The sequence below is a fragment of the Poecilia latipinna genome, unplaced genomic scaffold, assembly GCF_001443285.1.
Source record: "Poecilia latipinna isolate Pla-1442-1.1 unplaced genomic scaffold, P_latipinna-1.0 Scaffold1127, whole genome shotgun sequence".
Classification (NCBI taxonomy): domain Eukaryota; kingdom Metazoa; phylum Chordata; class Actinopteri; order Cyprinodontiformes; family Poeciliidae; genus Poecilia; species Poecilia latipinna.
In genome coordinates, this window is record NW_015113743.1 from 79981 (window position 1) to 85073 (window position 5093).

At 39.4% G+C, this 5093-nt stretch overlaps 1 protein-coding gene across 2 annotated transcripts in view; it reads right to left on the reverse strand.

Moving 5' to 3' along the window:
* Positions 1 to 4319, reverse strand: part of jakmip2 (janus kinase and microtubule interacting protein 2) — a 45217-nt gene extending 40898 nt beyond the window's left edge. For both annotated transcript variants that reach the window (XM_015052710.1, XM_015052711.1), the window contains exon 1: positions 4140 to 4319. The gene's annotated coding sequence lies outside the window, so the exon portion shown is untranslated. The remainder of the gene's footprint in view (positions 1 to 4139) is intronic.
* Between the last annotated feature and the right edge of the window lie 774 nt (positions 4320 to 5093).

The following is a 5093-nucleotide window of genomic DNA, read 5'->3' on the forward strand; positions in this document are numbered from 1 at the left end:
TGTCTGTGTTCGTGGTTGGATCCTTGTCGTAGTCAGTGTCGTTTGTTTCACGTCTTGTGTTCGCTCCAGTAGAACTGTTAAGTCCTGGGTAGCGTTAGCTCTCGTTTCCAGTCCTGTGTGTCAGTTGCTACCGGTATTTGGCTGTGTGCCTGTCTCTCTGCCGTGCTGCCTGTTGTTGGATTGTTTCGAGCATCATCTTTATTAAAACCGTCATATTCGTACATCCTGGGTCCGCCTGCGTCATCTCCTCACCACCTCAACCACACCTCATGACATGGAAAGATTGCAGAACAACTCCAAACCTGCCAAGAGCTGGCCTGGCCGTCTGCCTTCACGGACCACCAGGCAAGGAGCAAATTAATCAGAGAAGTTTCAAACAGACTTGATAACTCTGAAGGAGCCAAACAGATATATTGGCAAACCTAAACTATGCAACTATTATTTGTGAACTCTTCAGAGAATTGCCAAAATATTCACTGCCACAAACCATTTAAAGCCACTAAAAACTGTTTTGATCAAGGATTTTAAACCTAGATCTATTTGGTAATTTGTGGCAGAGGTTGAAAGCCTACTGAGTCAGGGGTGAACATCAACACCACATTTAAGATTTGTATTTGTGACCCCAGTCTTCACCCATCTCTCACTGTGACCCAACCTGCAGACTGACCACAGGAACAGACTTTCCCTGACTGTGAGTCAGGGAAAGTCTGCTTCCCCGAGAGTCAAAGAAGCAGTTATACAAATTACACTGGACAGTAAAACAATAGAATGAATAGATATGTTAGATATCTTGTTGTATTTTTAAAAGCTGTTCTTTCAGTTACTCTGTTCACATTACTATATTCTCCAGAAAGTCTAAGAAAAAAAAAATATGAAGAACACTTGAATAGTGAATGAGAACACCCACTGATCGTTGTCTTGGATGAGAGGAAAAGTGCAGTAACTAAGTCAGTTCTGGACTTGGTTCTGGTCTGTGGCTCAGCAGGCTCATTAGATTCAGGGACAAGAGAGGACAGACAGTTCTGACCCGTCTCTTTCTCTCTGGGCTCTGACTGTGAGCGTACATGTGATGCTCTGCAGCAGCCATATAATTTGTGCATCTGAAATAATGCAGCATGAAGCACACTGACACCATGACCCACTTCTGACTGCAAATACCAAAGGAAGTGTTGGTGCAGGATTATCAATACAGAATGGGTAATGGGTCAGTCAGAGCAATGCCACCATCTGTAATGACGGCACTAATAGCAAATCCATAACAAAACAGACTTGGATATAGTTATTCAGGTTCATATTGTTGTTTTCTTCTCTGTAAGATATAAAGTAACCAAGAGAGTTAGGCTTAAAAATAACTAAACATTTGATAAAATGTTTTAATACAGAAACGTTTTGACTTTCACAGTCAGTCACTGACGCTCCATGAGAAGTGGACTACAGAATGAATCTGACTGTTCAGAGTCCTGCATATTAATGATGTCCAACCCTCCATGATAAGTGCAGCTTGGAGAGGATTGTGAAGTAAAAACCCAATCAGGGATTCTGGTAGGATTCACATGACAAGGCCTGCAGCTGCTTCAACACTCTGGTGTTTCCAGAATATCTGGCTCTGTCTGGCCTTTACTGCTGGAATCCTTCTGTTCAGCTCCTATGGAAGCTGCAGCCTTTACAAAGTGCATCATAATGTCTGGCTACAGACATTATGATGTCAATATATTACTTCATCTCTTTCCAACAAACAATGCTTTCGGATATGGCAATCTGGGTTCTCTAATGGTAATATGTATTCATATGTTGATATCACAAATGTATAAATATTTGTTTTATTTTAAACTTCAAACACATCCTTTCATCTAAGGTTTCTAATAATGTGTTAATTTTTCAACATTTCAGTAAAAAAATAATGATGATTATTACAATAACTTAATACTCTGCAAAAGATTTTAAAAATAAATGTCAATCTATAAATGTTTTAAAATGTACCACACACAAGCACCTTCATCAGCAAGTATTTGGTCTAAAACAGTTTTGTGATTGCGGTACAGTTATGAATTTTTAAATTATTGTGGATATATTACCAATATTTGTTACTTTCTAAACATTTTTGGCCTGGGCAGGAGTTACAGTTTCCAGCACTGCTGCCAGCCAAGCTGCAGGATGTGAACTTTCCATAGAAAAACTGTTGAAATATGGCTCTAAGTGAAATGAAAAGATATTCAGCAGGGCAGGATACTAAAATTACTTCCATTTTCAAACTGTTTACACAAGAAAATACAAAAAGGCAATATTATTTTCTAAGATGGACTGAGTATGTCTGTAACTTATGTTGGGCAGCCGTCTCATTATTACCTAACCACAGATCCAGACAGAAAGGTCTCTTCAGTAATCGGATGTCCATGAGGCTGTAACTGCTCAACAAGCTCATCTTTCTAGCTTTCCCTTTTTATTTCAGCCAAACAAACTCTTACAGCAGAACTTAGCTTCCTGCTAATCCTGGTTATGCAACTGAATCAGCAAATGTTCTGAAAACTAATAGAACCAGCTTCCCTAAAGTAAATGAGCAATTTAAGTTTAATCAGTCTGGGTGTTATGATGTAACATGGTTCAAAGTCTTATCGCATTTGCTTGATTTTTGAATTACGATTCATCTTGAGCCAAACAGTTTTGTAATAATTTTTGTTGCAGCCACAATCTCACAGCTGTGTACAAGCAACCAAAGGCTGAAATCTGCTGCAATGTTCGAAGAGGTCATAAGGTCATCGTTTCTGACATGCTGTGTCTCTTAACCAACTGAATGTATTTTTAATCTGTGATGTAAATTCTCTATGAATGATGGTGGACAAACAATGAAGTAGTGGTTAAAATCCTTCGGCTCATTTGTCTCCAACTTGTCTGAGAACTTTAGCTGAAATACTGGGACTTATTTTATGTACAGAACATTTGTCATGTAAACCTTTTCAAACAACTGATTGAATTAGTTCAACCACTGTGCTGTATTTATCTTTTACAACAATCATACAGCTGGAATAGAAACATTTGTTTAATGGACATCAGATTCACTAGAAGCTATGAAAACGGTAGGAAACATATCGCCTGATAATTAAAACTCTGTGAAGGTTCTCAGAACAACTTCTTTCAAGATTCTTTCTAGAAAATACTTTTATGTTCACAGGAAGCCAGACACTAACATTTTAATCAGCTACAGTTTCAAAACGGTTTAAATTTTATATCATTGTTTCTGCTGTGTTAATTAACTAATGACTTAATTCCTGAATGAAAAACACGTGTGATGGTTCAATTGTGAATCTGGTGAATAAACCTTAAAAATAAACAGAAGAGTTGGTTGGCAGAAGGGAAAATGACTTAAATAAAACAAAACCTACAGACCATGACACTATATATATATCATATTGTTGGAAGGTTTTGATCTGATGTGTGGCACTGCCATAGATCAGGCCTACTGTCAGAATTTCAATAAGATCTATAAACAATTAACATCTGTCCCACATCTGTGATGAACCTGAAACAGTCTGATCTGCTGCAGCTCCGTGATGCTGCTGCAGGCTACAGCTGACGGTGAAGGCCAGCATCCTGCCAGCGTCTTGCAGCATCACTGCAGCATCCTCTGAAATTATGGTCAGTAATGTGTGCTAATTCACCGCGCAGGAGGAACAACCATGCAGGACTGTACACATTACAGCCGATATTTACTTGCATCCGGGCTAATTTAAGGCCCAGGCAGCTGGTGTCAGTTACTACAGCCTGCATTTACAGATATCGTTACTGAAAACACGCGAACATGGAAAGAGCATCGATGCCGTGTGTGGAAACCCCCAGGACCAGAGGCAGGACGGTCCCCAGCATCGTTAACGGGTCTGCCGGTGTAGGCCAGCCGCCGATGTGTACAATAAATCACCGCTACGCAGATAAATAACACACGTTTCTAAGGTCGTGTTGCCATGCATGTCGCTGGAAACTACCTAAATATTTTCTGTCGAAGCACAATGTCAAAAAATAACATTTCCGGCGCTAACAGTGAATCAGTCTCCAACCAGCAGGCCCGCTAGTCCGACTAACTCCCACTTCCGACCGACGATGATAAAACAAACACGCAGAAAAACCCGCTGCTTCCACCGACTCACCTCAGAGGGAATTCTCAGTGTGAAATCCTAATACATATGAAGCAACGTCCATGCCATCTTCATTTTTCACTAATGTGATGATCTGAAACGGCCTTCCACGGCGGTGGTGTGTGGATGAGCAGCAGCCTACAATGAAGCGGTGATGGCCGGTGGTGATGATGCTGGAGCCCCGCCCTCCTCCGCATGCAGCCAGAATGAGCTCACTGCTTCTCAGCTTCTCCAGCTGGTGGATTTAACAAGTCCAGTCCTCCTTCAGAGCATCATCACTCTGAAAAAAACATTCAGACTTTTGGCTCAAAAGAAACAAAATGAAAGCTGCAATTTTCTTTGCCTGTCTTTTTAAGAACAGAGTATAATCATCCTACTTTATTTCAGCACATTCAGAAAGTGAAACTCATAAATTTCATAAATTAATTTATTGACTGTTTATTATTATGAGCGAAATACAAAATTCAGTTTCCCAGAATATTAGAAAATACATTAAACTCATGCTGCATCCAAACATACAAAAGGAAAGTTTAGTGGAAGGTAAAAGTATAGTCAAAAATTATGCCCCTAGCTTAGAAGTGTTTTTGAAACCATGTTTTTGGAAACATCTTTTTATTTTTTTTAAAAATATCCAAATGTTGGGTCAGGGGTCGGCTTCTTGTGAAGACCAGCCCAGGTGGGCCCCATATCACTACACCACTTTAGAACAAACATGACAGTTATTATGCATGGAAACCTATTTCAGAACTAATTTGCCTGGATTATTAAAAACAAGTCAAACTGTTAAGAGGAGGAACAGAATAATATTTCTTGGTTAGAAAAGTTTTGAAACTTACTGAAATCCGTATCCTGGATTTAGTTTTATTATTAAATAAAATGATGTTGCTTCCAGTCAGAAGAGACATGTTGGTCATATTTAAATGTTACTTTCAAACTAAATTGGTCAGAGGGATGAATAATTCTTAG